Source organism: Arvicola amphibius, chromosome 9, assembly GCF_903992535.2.
Source record: "Arvicola amphibius chromosome 9, mArvAmp1.2, whole genome shotgun sequence".
NCBI classification, from domain to species: Eukaryota; Metazoa; Chordata; class Mammalia; order Rodentia; family Cricetidae; genus Arvicola; species Arvicola amphibius.
Window position 1 is genome coordinate 17915922 of NC_052055.2, and position 23904 is coordinate 17939825.

A 23904-nucleotide genomic window follows, 5' to 3' on the forward strand; every position below is an offset into this window, starting at 1 on the left:
CAATGAGTTGTTTTTAAAATCATGTCTTACCTAACTGTGGAAAGCTGTAATAACTGGAAATGAAATCTAGGAGCAAATATGTCATTGGGGTAATTCAAATAGCTTTGCTGTTTCTGCATTTCATATTTTCAAAGCAGCCTTATTCAAAAAAAGATATCCTTTGGGAACAATTCCAGAAAATAACTGTAAGAGGGGCATTTGTTTAGCCTTTGCAACGTTTTTCTCTTCTCTGTTCTTTCCTTTCTAAAAGGAAAAGAAAAATATCCTAAGATGTTTCATTGTTTTTATCCATCACTTCTCCTTTATTTTTTAAAATAAATATTACTTTTTATTGTTTTTAAAGGCAGTGAATTTAGCACATCCTCTGAATTCTTGATGGCCATATAAACTCATTTTCTTTATAAAATGGGACTACCTGCAGGAGAGGAAGATTTAATGTTGAACTTTGCTTAGATTGTAATCACCCTAAATATTTTGTAAAATTGAAAATTTGCAAGAAATGCTCTGGAGAAATAGCTCATGATTTTATCAGTCATTAACATATAATATACATACCATTGTATTATGATTCCCTTGCTCCTCTTCTCATGAATAATATAGAATATGTCTGACAAACGCACACGCTGATTGAAAAATATTCATGGAAAGGCAGCAAAAGTCATTTACACACATTGAGTGAATGTGCCAGTGTTTGTGTCTGCAGCTTTTCCAAGTTTCAAAATATAGGGAACACCCTAGTACAGAAAAAAGAGAAAGTGAGAGAGAGAGAGAGAGTCGGGGTTATTAGAAGTCTCTCTTCTATAAATGGTCACCAAATCAAAGTGTTAGGAGCTTCTGTGTTATAAAGTATATGACTAAATCTTTCTGTAGATTATACTGAATAAAAAATCATAAATTATCCTATGAAATATATAATTAGAATTATTTATTCAAGATAGTTAGTGTTTTTAGCTTTATTGAACATGCATACTTATTGTGTGTGGTATGATTATGTGTACAGCCATGCATTTGCGATGGCCTGTGTATGGTGGTCAGAAAACAACTTTCGTGAGAGGATTCTTACCACATGTATCCAGGGGTTGCACTCATTCCATCAGACTTCGTGTCAAGCATCTTTATACACGAAGCCATCACTCTGGCCCTCAAAACTTATACTAACTGCTAGCCTTAGGTTTGCTTCTCAGAAGACAGTCTTCTAAAAACACCAAGAATAAAGAGAATACTGATTACTATTATATTATATTATCAGATAGCACCATCCAAGCTGACCTCACTTTTTTTTTACCAGACTTTGATCTGTCCATCCTTTTCTTTGCTAGTTTTTCACATGAATATCTTCATACTGTGACAATATCTTTGTCATTTTATTTTCTATTTTAAGTGGTCTTTGGAGCCTGTTTCTGCCAGTTTATAGTTGACCTTAAATTTTGTCTTCTACTTCTTCTGGAGGCAGTTTTGCACTGAAAGAATATCAGTACAGAAATAGAATAATCAGTTCATTCGATTTTATTCACTAACTCTGTCTTTTCAATGAAAATTTAGATACACAATCAATGAAGAGTTAAATAAAAATCTATAAACTAGTTTTGTTTTAAACTGAGTGCGGTGGCACACATCTTTAATCCCAGTACTCAGGAGAGAGGCAAGGATATCTCTGAGTTCAAGGCCAACCTGGTCTACAGAGGGAGTTCCAGGACAGCCAGTGCTACACAGAGAATCTCTCACTGCTTCAAAACATCAAAACGAAGAAATATATCTTTGTTTTAATGATTCAGCATCTTCCACATAGCTGAGACTGAGAAGCTGAAAGAAAGCTCCAGGAACTGGAAGACAAAGGGAAAATTCTGGAAGAAATGATCTCTAAAGTTTAGTGACAGAGTATATAAATTATTAAAGATAGAGTTTCTATACTGAGAACACACACAGCATTTAGTTAAGGGAATAATCTAGACATTTATGCTGTTTAACAAGGTTTGCACAATCCATATCCTTCAGCAGATATGCTAGTCAGAAATGCAAGGAACAGAAAAGACACCCAAGTCGCTATGGTAAGCACTTTGTAACTTGTTTTTGATTGGTAGTTGATAGCTAATTAATTCTCTGGAGATCAAAAGTAGGACACTTACTGCTGAAAACGAAAGTTATTTTGTGTGTGTTACCATGAACAGTAAAAGTGTAAGCAGTGCATGGGTTTATAATCTTCAACAGATACCCAAATCTAAACCTCCTCCTCTAACTTGTTCATGTCCTTTGTGAGCATTTGGAGTATTAGCTGTGCTAGAGACATAATTTTGTGTCTGCATTGTCATGTCTTCTTGCTATAGAAGTTTAGAATATGGCTATCTGCCTTAATTGAACTTCTCTTGAAGTTGTACTAACAATATCTAAAGGACACTGAGTTGAAAATTATACCCACAGAACAATTTGTAGAATAGTTTGTGTTCTTGATTTTTGGGGATTGCTTGTATATAGGACATTTATACTGATGCCTGGTTTTATTATGGCTGAGCCAGATACTGAGCAGGTTGCTTACTTGTTTTTGACTCAACTTGAAGTCATTTTTGTTAACTATTAGAAACCAAAGAATAGCTTATAAATAAAGTCCATTTTCCATGTCCCCATCTGTTTATTTCTTTAAAAAGTAAGAGCATAGAGGATACACTGCGCATATACCACACAATATTAACTTTCATCATACTTTAGTCATGCATGTATTTTAACAATTGTTTTATTTTTGCCATAAATATTTTGATATCAAGAAAACTTCTCGAAGTAATTGGAAGCTCCTTTTCAGACTTTAATAAGCACCATTTCCCTAGAAAAACATAACTTCATGTATGTATATATGTATACATATATTTGACTCTCACCATTATCTGTCTGTCTATCATCTATCTATCTATCTATCTATCTATCTATCTATCTATCTATATCTTTGGTGAAATTCTTACTCAGATATATATATTTAATGAATGATAAAATCAATGAGAAAATAAAATAATTAGTAAAACAAATTAGTAAATAATTAATAAAATGAATAAAAATTAGAAGCCTGATGTTTATAATATACACAAAGACATAATTATTGAAGCAAGTATTTTATGCAGTTGTCATGTGCACAGGGCACAATATATATAGGAGGTCACTCCACCTAGCCTTCAAGAACAAAGATAAGATGAGCTTAGTAATGCCTGAGGTATAGGCCAAAGAGTTCAGTCCCTAGTCTTTTGGATATTTCTGTCTCTAAGAAATCTCTCTTTTTGGTGTGACATAACTTAATACTTTTGGGAAGTACAGCAAACAGGCCCCACTAAAGCCTTAGCTATAAGACACTATGCATCACTGAGACTTAGGACAGGGGAAAGCTGAATCATGACAAAGGAGCTGGCAAGTTCAGTTTCTCTCTGTTTTTGATACCTGTGAAGAAATAACACTTGATCACTTTCCCATATCAATGTACGGGGTATGACTTTCAAATTAACCTAGCAAGTGTTTTCCTAAGACAGGAAATCAGCGTTGAAGTTAATGAGCAATTAAGTGTGGCACTGTGGAGTTTCCTCCCCCAAAAGACAACAGGTGTCCCGTGTGTATGTGAAGCTTGCCTGTCCTCTCCTCCCGGTGATCCATCTCCTTCCATCTCTCTCTAATTACTGTTTTATTATCTCATTAATCTTGTAGGACTCAGCGTAAGTAGATGGGGCAAAGGTGTAACCTCTCCAGTACTACAGCCAAACACCACGTGAAGATAGGGATCCTGTATTTCTTCTTAACTGGGCTTTCTTCTTCTGGAGTTCCCATCCTGCTGAGTCAGTGGTTTGGGGTGAATAATTTACTGCAAGTACACTTAGCATTTAGTCCAGCTGGATAGTCCTAGTCTGATCTTAAAAATAAGCTGGTTATCTAATGAAGCTGCTTAGATCATACAAAATATGTCAGAATTCTGTCTTGTCTTCAAGAAGACTTAATATTTGGGGAAGAGGAAAATTCAGATGATGTGACGATTAGTGTTCATTGTTTATTTGAATGGACTTGGAACCACCTAGAAAATATTCATCTGGGCATATAATTTAGGATGCTTCCAGACATGTTTATGTCAGAGGACTTAACCATGAATGTGGGGGGCACCCCCTGATGGAAATAGGTCCTGGAGTGAATTTCAGAACAAGTCATCTAAGAGCCAGCCACTATCTCCCTCAGCTTCCTAACTGCAGACACTGTGTGATGACCTCCCTCATGCTCCTGCCTCCAAGGGCTGGAGATTTTCCTGAATCTACTATCCTTCATTTGCTCTGATGGCAAAGAGGAAAGAAACGGATGCAGGTTTCACTTTAGCAACAAGCACAATTACTCTAGTGGCAACCTTTGGAAGCTGATGCAAAAAGAAAACGTCTTTGTTCCAGGGTATCGTCGCAAGGGAAGTTAATGGGAAAATAAAAGGAGGAGACGAGGGCAGGGGAAACTTTCCGATTTCCAATGTGATCCTTTCAAATGACAAGATGGAAGAAAGAAGGACCCACAGCAAAACTTCAGTTCTGGTGTGACTGAGGTGTTCCTGATCTGATCTGATAGCAAGCTCTCGAGGAGTGGCCATCAGAGGGCTGCCACCTGGGCTGAAATGACCAGGTCCTAGAAAGCTTTCTACATTGACTTGCTGTAGATGATTACCAGTCAAAGTGCATGCTACCAAAGGCATTGCAGGCTTGTCAGCTAACTGTTCTGCTTACAACGGAATGAAGAGCTCCTTCTTGAAGGGAGATCAAAGTAAGTGTCTTCCATGACTTGCGCAATATTTTGCCCTTTTGGGTTTGTATTAATCTCTGCCTTCAGTTATAATATTGAAATATGCTTATGAGACATTCCAGGCAACTGAACACTGTAGTTGTTTGAATGTGTGAGTATTTGAGTCTGCTGGAGGTCTTATTAAACATGTATTGCTGGGTCTACATCCAGGTTTCTGGTTCCGGAAGTCTGGGATGAAACCCAAGATTATGGCTTATAACATTAGTCCTAAGGAGGTGCTAATGTGGCAGGTCTCAGGATTCCACCTTAAGAATTATTTAAGCAAAGCATAAAAAAGAACCAGGCACAGCTAAAGGAGAGGGTATGGCTAAGTGCAATTTCTCCTTTTTCTCCCGGAAAATTTTATTTCACCCTCAATTACGTCCTAAGAAATTGATCATCAGTCTTTGCCATCAAAGTTCTATCTAATCCAAAGAGAGTCAGTCCCAGTGATTAGATATCAGGATAAAAAGGGAAAAGTCAAAATAAAAATGTTCTTGCATGGTATATGTGTGTGGTATGTGTTTATGTATTTGTATGTGGTGTACAGGTTATCTCTATATGTATGGGTTATGTGTTTGTGTGATCTGTGTTGATGCTTGTGTGTGTGGTATCTGTTTAGGTGTGTTTGTGGTGTCTGTAGTAGTGGTAGTGTTGTATGTGTGTTTGAGTGTGTATGTGGTATGTTTTTATGTATTTGTAGGTACAGTATATTTTATACGTGTACTATGTTTATTGATATGTATGTGTTTATTGTGTATGTATGTGCATGGTGTGGTATGTATGTGTATGTCTGCGGGAGGTGCTTTTGGTTTATTTAATCCATTATATTGACTTATGTCTTCTTTTCAGGACTCGGTAATATATGAGAATGAAAAGGACCTGGCTCAACAGTTTTCCTTTCCCAAAATGCCGGTGAAATTACTGTGTGTTTTACCCACTTCTTAACTACCCAGGGTCTGCCTGTGCTCAATGTGTGAAGTCAGAGCATGAGGTCACCACATCTCCACACAGGAACCCGGCACACACCATTCCTCTGCTCTCATCTCTCTGAAAACCAGGACTCTTTGTTCTTCTGGGTGGGTGGCCTCGGGGGAGGTCATTAAGTCTTAATGACCTTTGCATCCGGGAGAGAGTGTGCTCTGCTTGACTGTCAGACTGGGGCCCTCGCTGCCTCGCTTCTCATCCATAAAGACAGTCCTAGGCTGTGTGTGCCGTTTCTTGAAAGGGAAAGAGTGACGGAACGCACCTGCACATGATTCAGTTCCGCCCTGGCAGCCCTCTCCTCACCAAGGAGGTGCCACAATAACACTTACTGGACTTCCAAAGTCCCGGCTCAGATTCCGACACTTGAGCAATGCCAGCGGTTTCGCGATTCCTTCTGAATATTGTTGGTTGAGTCATTTTTCATCCAGAAAATATCCTGCAGATTGCTGTAGTTTGAAGTACCAGTTGGGAGCTGGATAAAAACTTACAAGGAGAAACCAGCCGATTATGTCAGGCAACTGGGGTCATGGAAAAAGCCCTGGAGATGCATCACTTTAAAGGCAATTAGTATTACGTTTTGTGAATTTCATATGTGAGGGCTGTAGTTGCATCATTGAAATGCTTTCTGTAGAAGCTGATCATAGTCCAGAATCTGCCAGTCACTGAACAGATTAACTTAAGCATGTTCTTGAGCCATTTCCATCCCATGTTAGAAGGACCAAGTGACATTTCTTTCACAGGGCACATTCAAAGTGAAGATATAAGTGAATATATTTTTTTTTGTTTGGTTGTTTTTTGGTTTTTTTGAGACAGGGTTTCTCTGCAGTTTTTTAGAGCCTGTCCTGGAACTAGCTCTTGTAGACCAGGCTGGTCTCGAACTCACAGAGATCCGCCTGCCTCTGCCTCCCAAGTGCTGGGATTAAAGGCGTGCGCCACCACCGCCCGGCAAGTGAATGTATTTTTGCAATATATCACATGTGATGTGTCTTGTATCACACATCATGCCTTACCGTAATACCACATCATCTGTGTTCTACCCAGTTCTAATTTTACCGTTCATATCCCCCGTTCTATTAGAAGATACTGAGATTCCTTCCTCTGATAGGCTGAATGCAAGAGGGAATGTGGAGCCTGGGACGATGGCTCAGTAGGCGAAGGGCTTGATAAATAAGCATGAGGGCCTGAGTTCAAATCCCAATACCAACTAATACAAAAGCCAGATGTGTATCTTTAGCACACAGGGTATAAAGACAGTCAGATCCCTGAAGCTAGCTGACCACCCAAGAGAGCCAAACTGGTGAGCTAACAGCTCAAGTGAGATACCCTTTCTTTAGTCGTGGCTCAGTGGTTAAGAGCTCTTGAAGAGGACACAGGTTTAGTTCACAGCACCCACATGGTGGCTCGCAGTGACCAATAACTACAATTAAAGGGAATCCAGTGCCATTTTCTGACCTTTACAGGCAACGGACACATGTGGTGCACATGCATACGCACTCCTGAAGGCAAACCAGTCACAGACACAAAAGAAACATTTAAAAAGCTTTAAAATAAATTGGAAATCAGAAGAATATCCCTGACATCAACTTCTAAGCTCCACTGGTACAGGGCATATGTAGGCATGCGTGTGTGTGTGTGTGTGTGTGTGCACGCGCGCGCACACACACACACACACACACACACAGAGGCAGACTATGTGGACAATATTGAAAAGCCAAAATATGAAAATATGAAATAGTGCTCTCCATAACTAATGATTTTTTAATCTTTTGGCTTCATTGGTTTCTGGCTCCCTATTTCTTCTCTTTTGCCCATAACATCATATATAAATATATTTAAGAAATATTACTCAGTCAGTTGAGCACTCTGCTGGTTAACGAACAGGTATAGGTTTGAGTCAACTGGAAGTCTGGTTAAAGCATGTATTTCCAAGCCAAATACCTGAAGTGTTCCCTGTTATCCATTCTGTCCTTAGACTGGTCAGCTTTGTGCACCAGCTGTGTGAATATACTCCCTACACCCTCCTCCAAGAAGTCTTCAGACTGCAAGACTCTGAATTGTCTGCCAGCCTACTCTAGCCTGCTAGCCTTCTCTCTAACCCGAACCTAAAGCTACCTAGGTCAGATGCACTTTGCTCCACTCTGTGCTCTTTCCCTGTGGCTCGTTGATGCAAAAGTCCCTTCCTTTCTGCCATTTTTTCTTTGCCTGTACCTCTCTCATTTCGTGCTTCATGTTTCCCGACACCAGAATGCTTTATACCTGGCTAGTATCGAGTGACCCCTTGCAATTCCTCTCATGTGTCACTTCCACGGAAGCCTGTCCCCAAATTCCCAGTAAAATTCATGTCTCTCTTAATATGCTCAGATAACCTACTTTGTACTAACTACTCCTGCCATCCATTAACTTTCTCCTGCCTTTTCCAGTGTACTGGCAATTAGACCCCTGCTGCTTACCATGAATGCCCAGCACAAAGCAGAGGGACTGAATGGGGGACTTACTGGGCACACTGTGTGGTTACTGACTCTAGTTTATATTTAGAATGTGTTTTTAAATCTAGGGTGTAAAGAGGAAAGCATCTTCTCTAGTTGACTGCTTTGGTTATCAATCCTTACTTGCTATGAGCTAGTACCTATTTTATGTTTCCTTCAAATTTAATAAGTTAAATATTAACCCCTGTAATTAATGTTATGTTTTGCAACCTCCATATATTTTTATTTTTTTTTTGGTTGTTTTTTCGAGACAGGGTTTCCCTGTAGTTTCTAGAGCCTGTCCTGGAGCTAGCTCTTGTAGACCAGGCTGGCCTCGAACTCAGAGATCCGCCTGCCTCTGCCTCCCGAGTGCTGGGATTAAAGGCGTGCGCCACCACCGCCCGGCCTATATATTTTTATATAATCATCTAACTAAAGATTCAATTTTCTAACTGGTTGAAGTCATTATAATTAGTTTATAAATATTTTTAAATAAAACAGGTGCATACCTTAATTCTATTACTTGCCACAAGACATTGAGGAAAACATTCAAATGCTCTCTATCTAGAAACATGATAGTTTCAAAGTCACAGGATTGTGAAAACGACCAGAAACAGACATGAGTATGAACCACTGAGGCTTGTGTCCCATGGATTAGATGGCAACGCATGTCCATCTTCCCCTTTAGCCAAGAACTTTCCCCTCCAGAGGGAAATCCACACCCTTCCCTTTCTTCATTTATGAGTTAGAGTTTCAGAGCTTTGCTTGCAGAGCAAAGTGCTACTGTTAATTGCCACCACCAGCTTGAATCCCTTTTGATTTGCCAAGGAGTCACTATGTCACTTCCCCAGAGAAAGTTTCAAATCAAACCATTTTTATCATTTCTCTTTCAAATGCACATGTAAAGTTGTGCATTGTAGGTGATTTCAATGAACAAATACCCAATTTTCATCGAGGACTACAGAAGTAGAAAGGGGTGGAAGACTGTGTGCCAGCTGCAGAGAGCAGGCTGCTGCGTGTTACAGGTGAATGCCCTGTGCTTTTGTTTCCTTGAGACATCAAGGGAAGGGGCCGTGGAGTATTTATTTGTTTTGTGGTAACCTCTCAGATGTACTGCATCTGCTGTGCTGTCGGAGATGTGGGGCTCCCTTGTGATGACTCTCCGCCTGCCTCAGACAACAGACTTGTTTGTATTTCTTGGCTTTGATCTCTCCCTGGTATCTAAATGAAGCCTTTCTTCTGCCTTCGAAGCTAAGAATTTTGTTAGCTCTCAGTCACAAGATGGCTCTGCTCCTGCCTTCACCCAGCAGTGGGGAATGGGGGGAGGCCCATCCTTGATTCTACTCTAATACCTATAGTTACAGAGTGGCTAGGAGCCAAGAAGAAGCATAGCAAGCTTACCGAGAACAAATGCAGTATGCAAGAGAGGGCCTTCTCAGGTCTGTGGAATAAGCTTCAACTTGTCAAGGTGTCTGAAGCTGGAACTTGGTAGTTGAAATCCAGGCTAGACAGAGGGAGACAAGATCATAGGAACAATCAGCATCCTTTCAAAGATACATAGCAGTTTGGGGAGAGGTACAAATGCCGGGTTCAGATCTCCAGGGCCACGAAAAATGAATTATCATCGGTGATAAATTCAGTGCATTGTCACATTTTCAAGCATTAGAATTTTAATGACTCTGACAATATTCAAGAGAAACAGGAGAATCTACCCTGACTCTCAATATCAGACGTAACAATAAGTAGTCAATTGGATGCACTGGCTTCAGGTCATGGGCTGAAGCATGTGGGGGAGCAGTGTTGTTCAGAGAGACCAACAGAGAGGGAGCAGAGAAACCTGTTTCTGCTACCAAGTAGGCCCCGTCTCCAGAGTGTCCATTATTTCCCTATAAGGCCATATGAATGCTCACCAACATATGAATAGATAATTAAATGTAGTAAACATACACAATGGGATATTATTCAACTGTATAGAATTAAATTGTGAAATTTTCAGGAAAATGGATAGGTCTGGAAAGTGTAATATTAAGCAAGATGATCCAAACTCAAAAAAAAAAAACCCAAAACAACACCACAAAACCATATTTTCCCTAACATGTGGATCTGAGACTGTCCTGGAACTCACTCTGAAGGCCTTGAAACCAGATCTGCCTACCTCTGTCTCCCTAGTGCCGGGATTAAAGGCATACACTAACAATGCCCAGCAAGCATAATATTTTAATACACACATGTAAACGGGTCTAAGTGTGGGTTGAGTCTCAAATTATAAAAAGGACACCGAGAGAGGGTAATGTTAAGTGATGAGAACGTATGGTCAATAGACAAAAGAATGCATGTGTGACGAAAAATGATTTAAAGCTGATTTTTTTTTCTCTTCTCGACACTGCCATTGTTTTTGCTTTTCAGGAAGGTTCTGTGGATCCATATTTCTGTGTGTCATGGAGCGTTAGTCATTTTGCGTTCTGAAGGAAGGTAGCACGAGGCTTCTACGAGTCAGTCACTGTGAAAGCTGGATGTCCTTTTTTAATTCCATTGTGCACTAAAAAGTAGACACGATCAAGCCCTGAATAAGATCGCCCCATTGACCCACTTAGAAAATGTAATTTTAAAAGGGTGTCTCTAAGAGCGAATGTATGATTTTCCCCCTCTCTTTAAAACTATACCAAGCCGAGCGGTGGTCCACCGGAGGCAGGCAGATCTCTGTGAGTTTGAGGCCAGCCTGGTTTACAAGAGCTAGTTCCAGGACAGGCACCAAAGCTACAGAGAAACTTGTCTCAACCTCCCCCCCCCAAATAAATAAATAAATAAATAAATAAATAAAACTATACCAAATCATTGTATTATATTGCATTATTTAGTATGTAAATAGTATTGTTATATATAAAATGTGTTTTTAAATATTAATAAGTTTAAGGGGAATTATCACAGATACTCATGTATTCAACTGTAAATATTTTCAACATTTTATTAATTATTGGACAATTGCCTGAAATGTATTTTGATCATATTTACCCCTCTCTCCACCTTACAGGCTCACCCCATTTCCCTACTCACCCAGCATCCTCTTATTCTTTGAGAATATTCAATGAAAATGGAAATAGTTGTTTACTACACCATCGACACATAGAAAACACTCAGTGAGTGCACAGAATACTCTCAATAATGCTTAATATCCCAATGGAGCAGATTCTTTCACCTCCCATCAGAGGGAATAACAATCATTTATCACAACCAAATCCAAATGTCTGTGTCTGTGAATATTCCCCAACAGCTTTTATATCTAGTCAGGATATTTAGTCTCTTTCATATATTTCTAAAGCTTGCAATGTGTAATTTGACGATAGAGCAGATTATTTACATTAGTTAGTTCGTGAGTACACAATACTCTATTCTCCTTGAGGGCAGGCCCCTGGCGCTCTCCATGGTTGCATGCCAGCAACCATAGAATATTTGAACCCAAAGAATGCTGTAGTATTTAAACCTCTAGCCCACTACTTACTACACAAAGAGAAGAACCAGGCTGCAAGGGCTCTTTGTTGCTCTGTTTCCTTTTCTGCAAAACAGAATAATTAAACTTGATGCTTAAGTCAGTTGCAGGACTGGAGAATGGCATAAGACAATAAAGTTCCCCAAACACAGAGCTCAGTATGAGTGACTGTCGGCACTAATGGCAGGGATGAAGGACAACAGTCTCAGGACCTTGCTAACTGTGTGTCTTTTAGTTGCGTTTCTCTTCTGCTTTACTTTGTAGTTTGCATTGTACTTAGTTCCATTTTTCTATGCCAGTGAGAAAGAGAAAATGAATCTTATAAAAAATAATGTAAATAGCGAAGACATAGGAGTGGTTGAATATGTCTGGTGATCTGGATGTCGTGAGTCCTCACTACATTTCATTTACTTCATTTGGCAAACAGAACTTCTCAGAATGTTTGGTCAACTGCTTGTTATTTTTTTTCCTTCTTTGGGGTCTGCTACCTAGCTACCAAACAAGTACATGGAGACTTATTCTTACTTATGAATGCCCAGCCTTAGCTTGGGTTATCTCTAGCGAGCTTTTCTAACTTAAATTATCCCATTTCTCTTTTAACTACATTTTGCCTTTGTTCTTTTTACCTTCCTTTATTCTGTATGTCTCTCTTTTATTTTTCCTTTGTGGCTGGCTGTGTGACTGGATGGCTGGACCCTGGTGTCCTCTCTTTCTTCTTTTCTCACTCCTATATCCCCTCTTTTTTCTTCTCTCAAGCCTAGATTTCTCCTCTCTCTGATATCCCGCTGTTGCCTGAGTCAATGGAGATCTTGCGACTCTGGTTCTACAGGCTCAGTCCCTTCAAACACTGCAGCAGATCATACACAGGGTAGATGCTGGTGGGTGCCAAATCCAATTTTCTTCTTTCCAGTGAGTTTTTGGCATATGTGTACAGGTAGCGTTCGTAGATCAGACTTCTACATGGTGACTTGGCCGTCTTTCACTGTACGTCATTGAGGAAAAGGTGTGATTAGCTATACTCTGTGGATGCAGCAGTATTAACAAACCCAAATGACAGAACTGGAATTCATGAATGATTTCCCAGAAGAATCGTGGCTACAGTATCCTAACCTCAAAGCACTAGACCACGACATGCCATGCTATGCCCCAAACTCTTTATTCCCCTCAAAGAGCGTCACACCAGCTGGAGAAGCGCACAGGATTCTGACATAGTACAGACCCCCAGTGAATTTGAATTTCCTTTCTTTAGAGTTTGGCAAGGAAATTAGAGAGTATTTCCACCAAGAAAAAAAAAGTAATGTTGCAAATGTGCACATGCACACTCTCTTCCCCCATAGACAGACAAGGGCACACCTACAGATCACTAGTGTAGGCTTTAAGAATTTCTTTAAAAATATGTCTCTCTTCAATTTCTGTATCTTCAAGACTTGCACTTTTAGACATGTATTTCTATTTTAAAGGATTTGTATTTCAAATCATTGAAGTCACTTTCTTTACAGTTAGGAAATTTTTAGGAGCTAGAATGCTTATCGGAACCCATACTTCCCAGCTTCCGACAGTGATTCAAGGCAATGGCACTCAGAGACTCTGACATTATTCTCTGAATGCCGTGACCTATACGTCAAAGAAAGTGGACGCTCGTGGACTTTTCTTGTCTTTGAAAAGTAATTCTCCAGGGACAAAGGGGCTCTTTTACTGGGCAGTAATGACAGCCACGAGGTGGGAGCCATAAACCAGACAAGCCTGGGCAGTTGCATGCTGACATTTTTCATTCCTAATATCCCACAAGTATTTCAGCTTCAACAGAGCCTCTGTGTAAATGAAAAGGAACTTTTTTGTTTCTAAATTTTGTTATATTATGTTTGAAAATTCCTACCAGTCTTCCAATTACCCACATGAAGATAGCCTGGCAAGCTATTTTTTTCTCGCCACCTTTATGTCCTTCCTCTTTACGTGTGGAGTGGAACACGAATAGATGGTCTAATTCCAGTAGGTGGGTTAACTTGGTACCTCTTCCTTCTCCCAACCTGGTAGTCTCTGCGCTTAGAAACCTCAGCCCTGATTGTTCAGTCTGACCTGCCCACATCCACTCCCTGATGGCCAGCATAGCCTGAAGACAAAAATTGAAAATAGGGGGTGGGGAGGAAAGGGGGGGGGGCAACGTTTGTAAACATCAAAACCCTGTTAGGGAAGAGAAGAATAAGTAGTTTGCACAAAGAGGAATTGGGATATGGAGGTGGAGAAGGCCAAAGGTCAGCATTGGCCGGAGCTTTTAGCTCGGTAAGGGACTAGGAAAGCAAACTCAAAGCACACATTTTCTCGGGGCAGTGCTAGTAGGAGAAGCCAGCAATGCTGGGCCAGGCCTGAGACAATCTCACTACTTCCATTTCTTCGTTTATGTGTTCGTGTGTTTTCTGTGGGAGTTGCTTGTATGTTTTCATTTAGAGATACTTTTTAAAACCGTTTTTCTCTGCTTCCCCATTGCTCCCATGTCCCTTCCCACTACCAAGCAAGCTGTTCATATTCTTTGGTGCAAATTTCATTCAGCTACCTACTCCACTCTGCTCCTTCCTACTTCCTCTCTTTCTGTCTCGTTCTGTCCTTTCCTACCTCGTTTATGTATTCATAAATACACAAACAACAACTGCTATGGAATCACAGCCCGGAGCCAACTTCTCCACTTGTCGCTGTATCATTTTTTTTTTTTTTTTCTGGGGATTTTGTTTGTTTGTTTCCGAGGTTGCATTTGAATTAAACATTTCTCCCTTCCCTTTCCTCCCGGCAAATCCTCCCATATGCCCATCTCTGTTAGGGTTCAAATTCATGGTCTCTTCTTTCATCGGTTGCATGTTTAAGGATATGAAATTTTCATCTTTATGTTTAGAAATTTTAAGATCTTGTTTAAAAACTCCCTACACAGATAAAGGTTTTATCCTGTCCCCATTTTCTACCTTTCCTACGTAGATCTGCATCCTTTCTGGATTTATTTATTTATTTGTAAGTTCTTTGGGCGCAAGGCAGAGGCCAGTCTATCCATGCTGAGTGTTCATATGGGGTCCTTTATTGATCCTCTATTGTATCTCATGCTTGGTTTGCCTGTCTTTACTACAACCCTACAACCTTACTTTGGTCTTCCTTCCTGTGGATCAATTGCACACTGTATGCCTTCGTTCTTTCCTTCAAAATGTTATCAGACAATTCTTTCTATTTCCTTAAAAGTCTAGAATAATCTCGCAAAAGCTAATAAAAGTAAAGTTCTATGTCTTTTAACTTAAATTGTAGCCAGTTAAGAGATGGTTTTCAGAACCGACTTCATCAATATGAGGCTTCAACCACTTGCACATGACTAATCATATAATTTTCAAGCATTTCACGTTTCTTCTAGAAGTATTTCATGCTTTTAAATAACAAAATTATGCACATAATTGTTTGTTCATAGTCTATTACTTTAAGCTTTCCTGATAAAACAAAATTTGTTGTCTTCCAGTATGTGTATTTCCTTAGAGCTAACTGTTGCTATGTAGAAACGAAACTCATGAGATTGACTAATTCTTAGCTTATGAGTTGAGTTAAAAATGTCCAAATTGTATATATTCATAGTGGTTTATAGGACAATTAATCTCAATATGTCTCACAGCTATCATTTTGAGATGTGCAGAGCGATCATTTAAAATCCTTCATTCTGAAGTATAAAATGCAGCACTTATTACTTTTATCCTTAATAGTGTTTTACATTTGAATGACCAAATCAATTCTTCTTGTCTATTTAAGACTGTATATACTTTAGCAATAATGTTCACATCCCTCCAGCTAGTCTTACCTCCAGTTCTTGTAAATTACCATTCTGCCCTGTTTCTATGAGTCAGATACTTTCACATTCCACATCTTGGCGAGATACTTCTTTTTGCATACCTCTATTATTTGACTGGATACACAGTCCTTTGAATTGTCACTGCTAATAAGATCTTTATCCTTTTTGTGATCAAGTAGTATGATTCTGTAGACAATAGATAAGCAGATAGATAGACAAGCATATGATAGATAGGTGGATAGATAGATGATAGATTGGTGATAAATAGATAGATATAGATAGATAGATGATAGATAGATGATAGATAGATAGATGGTTGATAATAAATTGATAGATAAATCTCACATTTTCTTTACCCAGACATTTGCTGATGGACATTTCAGTTAATTTTAATCTTGGATCGTCTGAATAATGCTACAATGTATTTGAAAATGTATTTTTTGCTTTTATATGTAGATTGAATTTCTTTTTTATATTTTTCCAGTGCTAGAATTGCTGGATTAGGTGGTAATTACATTTTGCTAAGCTTTAAGATTCTCCATACTGGTTATATTTGTCATGTACTAGAAACATTGGATTATGAAGTAACTCTATTTTAAAAAGTTTAAAAACCCTTCATACTGGTCATAATAATCTGTATTTGCACAAAACCTGTAAAAGTATTCCCTCTTCTTCCAATCTGTATAAACATTAGCTGTGTCTTATCCTTTTGATAATAGCCCTCCTATCAGGTGTTAGTGCCGAACGTCAAAGTTAGTTTGATGTCAAAGTAAAGAAAACTGACTCTTCCTTTCCCAGAAGCTATCAAATGCCAAATATGTTTGTAAATATTAGATAACATTTCGCCTGTGTGATGGTGTTAATTCTTGTACTGACAAACTCTAAAATGACCCAGCAGACAGGACTCTGCGCATACTTGTCAGGAACTGTTGATTGATATGGGAAGTGTCGTATTAATTGTAGGTGGGGCTGTACCCTGGGCAGAGGAGCCTGGAATGTATGAAATGAACAAGTAAGCATAGCAATTGTTATCATTCTTTGTTCTCTGTGCCTGTGAACACATGAGAATTGGCTGCTTCATGCTCCTGCCGCTGAGATTTCCCTGTGATGATAGACTAGAACCGAGAGCCCAAAAGCACTATGCATTCTCATCTCCTTTAAGTTGGTCTACCAGGGCATTTATTTCATTGCTCCGGGAAAGCAGCTTAGATCACCTGCTACTGAAGTTCTGCAAAAGACGAAACTCAGGGAGCTGGGGCTTTTCATCCTGTACTTGGTTTGTGTATCTACTTCAAAAATACTGGTTACCTCATTTTAAATAGAAAAATAGAATCTCTTTGTGGCTATTTTAAAAGCTAACTTAGAAAACTCATTATGAAAATACACATGCCATTAATGCCATTGCTGGGTGATTTATAGGTAATGTTTGGCTGGCTCAAGAAAGGCAATATGGCTAAGCTTGTATTCTCTTCAGAGATGTATTTTAATCACAGATTCCAGCAACCCAGCCAACACCAAATCACAGAAAGACGTTTTGTTTGGTTTTTGCCTAAGCCGCCTGAATCACCATATTTTCCAGGAAACCGCAAGAATACTACTTTCTGAATAAGCATTAGCCCCTTAAAAAGTCTCAAAAAATTACTTTAACTTTTGTGTTGTAACTAAATTTTTTATGATTTCAAATTCTCTTTCTGTGATTTGGATATAGTGTCTCATGAAAACCATCTCATCAAATTTTGCTAAGGTGCTATATAAAGTTGTTTCTAGAAAATTTAAATTTTTCTTGCTAAAACAGAAACTTTTTAAAGCGATATCATTACCAATATATTTCTTGTTATGTTAATTTATGTAATAATTTAAGAAGTATAGAATATTTTAGGCATTGAGGTAGATGTTGGAAACAAATCAGGAAATTTAATTTATCAAGGTAGACATACAGAATTTTGTATATGAGGTAGTAACTGAGTTCATACTTTCAAAATGAAAATATCAATAGATGATGAAGTGGATATCAGACACTGTGGTATAATCAACATATTAAAACAAAGCCTAGAAAGTCAGGGTCATGAGAGCTCTAAAGTTCCAGAGCACAGAGGAAAAACAACTTAACAGTGACTCAGAGGCTGGGGCTAAAATCAACTGAAAACATCTTTCTGTTTTTCAATATTAGATGGGGAGACAATAACAGAGAGAATTATGAGGCTGTGTTGACCTTAGCAAGATTTGGACTCTTATTCCCCCAAGCAATAGAAGCTAAGTTATTTTACACGCCATCACATTTTCATGTTGAAAAGGTCCCTACAGCTAGAAGGGGACAGCAAACCAGAAAGCACATGGGTGGATGCCAGTGGAGCATTGAAAAAAGAAATGGATACTAATTTCCAACAAGATGCATGTGTCAAAGAGAGAAATGGAGAAACTCATAATACCCTTGTGACATAAAGTTAAAGCCTCTACTTGATGAGAGAAACTGATATAAAGATTTGATAAGAAGATTTGTTTTGTTAAAACTTAAGGCTGATTGATTCTTCAGTATTCTACATAATAGGCTTTGGCTTTTAGGTACCAACCAGCTCCCAAATAATGACATGGAGATTTATTATTTTTTTTAATGCTCTGCCTACCTTAGCTCATTTCTGGCTAGGTCTTTTAATTTAAATGAACCTGTTTTTCTTTATCTACTTTCCCTCAGGCCTTCTTTCCTTCCTCCTTCCCTTCCTATCTCCCTCCCTCCCTTCTTTCTTTCTTTCTTTCTTTCTTTCTTTCTTTCTTTCTTTCATTGCTTCTCATTTCTGCAGGTTGGCAACTGTCTGACTGTCCCAGCTCATCTGTTCTCTCCTCTCTCTCCTTTTCTTTTTCTTCTTGAGCCTAGGTTTCTCCTATTTATTTTGTCTGCCTGACAGCCCCACTTATCCTTTTCTCTGCCCAGATATCGGCAGTTCTGCTCTTTCTTAGACCAATCAGGTGCCTTATACAGACAAGGTAAAACGACAACCCATCTTTAAACACAATTAAACAAATTCAGCATAAACAAAAATAACACTCCATTTCACAGTTAAACTAATATTCTATATTATGAACAAATATCACACATCTTTGCCTGGTTAAATTAATATTCCATAACAAATCTATCTTGGAGAAATGAAAACATAAGAGGTCTAAATTAGATGAATTTAAGTCTTCCAGGTCAATTAAGACAAGTGGAGCTCCTGTGTTCATATGGCCTAGCAGGAAACCATGTAGTTTAATAAGAAATCATGCATAATGGGAACACAAAAAAAACTTGAATTCTCATTATTCTTCCACTTTTTAAAAATGACCTTATCATCAATTTGTTTTATTTTAAATTCAACACTGTGTAGATAGATGATCTCATGAGATTTTTGTAACTTTTTAATGAAACCTGGTACTGATTGTCTCTGGTTCAATTATTTGAAGATGTGTGTTCTGAGAATTTCTAATTCACAATAATCCAAAGAACTAATTCAAAATGAATACTCCTGGACTTCCCTGTAAAACTGCTAAATCAACTCAGCAGTGGTGGGGCCAGGAATCTGCTTCATATACTATAAAGTTGTCTCTTTTCTGGAGTTAAGTGTGAGATCCACCAAGCACAGCCTGAGACATTGCACTGACTCTACGAATTGGTAGTTTGTATTGGCTGCAACCATCTACTTGGTGGATACTTACTCTTCACTCTGATGCCAGGTTGGTTTGCCCTTTATGTTGCAGCATTAGGTCATCGTTCATTATTTTGTGAAATGTTCACAAAAGTAAAAAGGAACTCGGTGCTAATGTGAGTGATTTCTTAAGCCTTCTCTCGTATTGGAAGCAGATGTGTGTAAAGACCACTGCCTGTGGACATGTTTAATACTGCAAGGGCTTTTTATTTTGTTATTTTGAGTTGTATTAGTTGATTATATTAATTTATTGAGCTTCTCATCTTTGTTTTATGTTGTACATATTCCATTTTTAATGCGGATGAGTATGAGAAAATGTCATTTGCTTCACATCTTTCATGAACAGTGCATAATATAGAAGATTTGAAAAAAGCCACGGTTGTTCCACACTTAATAAGGATCGGTGAGGGCAGCCAGAACCTCCACTTCTGGCTCAAGAAAAAATTAAGTGCCTATTATTTCTCAGGCACAAATCATGTGATACATTTTTTTCCTTTCCCCTATCCAGTAGTGGAAAACACAGGAGAAATGCAGATCTTCAGTCTAAGTCCACCCCTAAAATTAAAACAAAGAATGACAAACATAATGATTTCTGAAACAAAATTTCAGCAAATTGATCAACACAAAGAACATTGGCTATAACAGACACATTAACAGAAAGTCAACAAACTAGACAGTGGATTCCAAGAATGGATGGGAATGGAAGAATGTAAATAATTAAAAAGCAAAAAGTACTTTAAAAATAAAGCTGAGAGGTGGTTGTGCATGCCTTTAATCCCGGAATTCAGGAGGCAGAGGAAGGTGGATCTCTGAGTTTGAGGCCAGGCTGGGCTACAAGAGCTAGTTCCAGGGCAGGCTGCAAAGCTACAGAGAAATCCTGTCTCGAAAACCAAAAAAATATTATTTTTAAATTGTATCTAAATTGTTGGTTAGATAGAGTTTAAAAATGACAAAACCTATTAGAGATAAATTTTAAATAAAATATTATTTTAAATTGTATCTAAATTGTTGATTCAATAGAGGTTAAAAGGGACAAAACCAATTCAAGTTAATTTTTTTGTAAAACCTAATAACTGTTTTAAAAATAGAAGGAGTGGCTAGGTGTGGCGATTCATTCCTTTTCTTAATATGGCAGGTTGTCTGTTTATTTGTTTCAGCTATGAGTAGCTGGCTATGTTTGCACTGGGTGTGAATTTCCTCATGTGGAGTGGAGCTTATGTCCAATTAAGTGGTGGTTGGTTACTCCCAAGACATAAATGCCTCTATTGCACTCCTGGGGTTGTCTTGCCCTGCTGCTCATTGTGGTTGGTGAGGTTTGCACCTGGATGTGTTGTTTGGCTGTTTTTCCTCCCTTGGAATCATATAAACTTTGTATTGTTAAACTTTTATATTCTGTATATATTTCTAATTATACGAATTTGCCTTAGAGTCCTCATGCCTATAATCTGACTCTTTTTCAATAAAATGACGCCCTCCTACGAGACAAGGGATGTGTTCTGTGCTGTTCAGCAGAGAAACTTAGATGCTAAAGGACGGCTTACCATGTGGTAAGCGCTCAATAAATATTGACTGAAGAAGTGAACCTCATTTAACTGATTTATGGCATCTAAGATAGGCTGTGTTGCCAACATGAATCATTCCTTTCTCGTGAATATGTGCTTCCCTTTCTTCTCCCCAGTTTTGAAATGTCATTTCCCACGACTATGGCCTTTCATTCTGAAATGGGTGTTAGAATGAAATGTGAAGCAGACGATTGTTGCTAGAAGTAAGGGTATCGGCATTACAAGATGTGTGACAGAAGTCAATAGGAAATTGTTTTTATCATAATATATTTCATTGCAAAGCAGTCCTTATGAAAGAATTGAAAGATTTCGTAGAAATTCAAATGAGTACAACTTTAAAGGCACTTATTTCTTGCTTTATTATTAAAAAATATTCAAAAGTGATAATACTGATTTTATGTTCCCAAAGCATCAAAAATTTAAAACAATTCAATAAATTGGAGTGTCACCTTGAATTCCAAAGGTGGTTTGAAAAGAACAGGTAAATAGTTACCTTCAAATGCATCTGTAGTAAAAGATGATATGAAAAATGTAACATGGTCACAAGTAGTTTTGATCAAGATATTTTTAAAGAGGGAGAAATAAAAATCTAGTGATTTCATATCCCAGAGTGATTTGAACAGCGAGATAATAGGCATTTTTCATGCTTTTTGCATATTTCTAATACATATTAGACCGAGGCTCATCTAACACAGTTGATTACTCACTCTGGCTTTATCTAAGAGTAATAATAATCTTGATTAGGTAAGTAAGTCACATACAATCTGAATCATAAATGAATCTTTGCTATGCACACAAATATGCAAGACATGGTTGTGTGTGTTTGTGTGTGTGTAACTGTGTAGATTCTAAAACATTCCCACACATACAAAGACATAAAGAGACACAAAAACACAAAAACACATACAAACAGACAAACAAGCACACACACACACCACACACACACACACAAAATAAAACTTGTGATTTTCAGAGTAGTAGGGCTCCCCCTTCAAGAACTGTAGCTCAGCTTCTTGAATTTACTAAGTCAGGTAGAAAAGCCATAAACTCAAAAACAGTTTTAATGTTTCAAAACTAGACACAACAGGGTAATATGTAAAGACAAACAGAATGTCCTCTCCATTAGAATAACGGATAATAATCTTCATAAAAGTTATTAATGATAAGTCTATTCCTAAAAAGTAGGACTACATATATAAACAATATATAAACAGAATATTAAAATTCCAAGTACTGTACTTTATCAGCTGTGTGATATAAATAGGCACACACACACACACACACACACATGATGTAGCTAAACTGAAGTCTGAGGAGCTGTAATGTTTTATTTAATGTTGAATAAATGATAACATACTGCCCATCTTCATGTCTTTTAGGTTTATATCTGCTACTTTTAGGCACAAATAAATTCAAGTATATAACTGGCGGATTTTACTTCTTTCAGCCTGTGAGAAACCTAAGGAGACAGCTTGCTCTCAGTTTTCTGTAATTTCCTGTGGAGCCCTTCAGACATTCATCAAACTTTTAATGAGAACCTTGCATAGCAAAATAGCAAGTGCCAACGAAATGAACCTGAGAAGTTTTCTCAGTATAGAAGCTCGCATCGTATTCAGAAGAGAACATGCACAAACAGTAGCTACCGAACACCATATATGACTTATTAAAGTTGACATGGCCAGATGTGACTGACACATTATCTGAACGACTTCATGTAATTCTGATGTTGGAATAGTTTTGCTCTATGGAGTCATCTGTACTATGATTTCTTTAATATTTTTCAATAAATAGTATTTCTTCTATTATGTAAAAGAAATATCTATGTGTTGCATCTTTCACTGTAGCCAAAAGTAGTATAGTGAAAGTAGATTGGGAAGCCCTGACTTGACTCTGTCGCCTCCCATCCTGGTTCTCCTGATGCCAGCAGCCTGAGACTTCTGTGTGGTTGAACTAGAAGTTTTTAGGGAATTGAAAAGAGAAACATTTTCTCACTGTGCAATTCAAAATTTGTATTGTTTTTATTTATTTGTTAAAATTTGTTTTACTTTGTTTAAACATTTTGTGAAGTTTCATTTGCATTAAGTGAGAGTGATTTTCATTTGCATTAAGTGTATTTTTCAATCAGTGTAAAGTAGTATAATTTCTAAGTTTATGATCTTGGTATCACACACGCACACACATAAATGTATGCATGTATGTGTATGTATACATAAATACACATATGAGCACATACACACAAGTACATATACACATATGCAATCATTGCCTACTTACCTGATCATTGTACCAATTACTGTGACGAGTAGCTTCTATTTCATTTCCCTTTAGTGTCCTTCATTAATAAAATAAAAGACCTCAACAGCTCCCCTCTGTGCACTTGGAAGTATGCATAGCAGGTGGAGGCAGGCTGTTCGCTTTATCTGGCAATAATTTAGAAATCATAATTTTTAAATCACTAGAAGCAAAGTCTATTATATTTACACAGATCTTTACTTTTTCTGCTTTTTTTTTCATGTGTCCCTCCATCAGAAAAAGCAGAGGCTCCTTCTGAAGGAGGCAAGGAAGGAGTGGGTGCTCCTCCCCAGGAGTCCCCACAATACAGCAAGCTCAGCTTCTTTGATACCAAGCCAGAGAAAGAGCTAGGCACCTTGTTGCTGCTTCACCAGGGCAGAAGCCTAGATATCCCACATGGCTTTTGCTGCTATGGGTGAAGTTTGCAGAAGATTTTTGGATTTTATTTGGTGTATTTCTGAAAGATTCTATGTATTTAGGCACTCTGTTTTCTATTTTTATTTAATTAATTAACTAGTGATGGCAGGCTTCAGATAAGTTTCAGAGTGTTTTGTTGTTGTTTTTGTTTGTTTGTTTTTGTCTTTTCAAAATGGTATCTAGGCTTTTGTGGAATGCTTTGGAGAGTAAATAGGAAAAGGTACATCTCCCACTTCAGGAACTGAAGTCAAACACAAGACTATTAAATATCTCAATGGTTAAGGTCCATAGTCACCTCAAAGAGCATTAATGGGGTCATTCCACATTTGAATACATAAAGGAGCTGGTAATATTTATCACCCAGTTTATTTTTTAATTCATATGTCACTTTAAATTTTCTTTTGTTTATAAGTAGTTTGTAAAA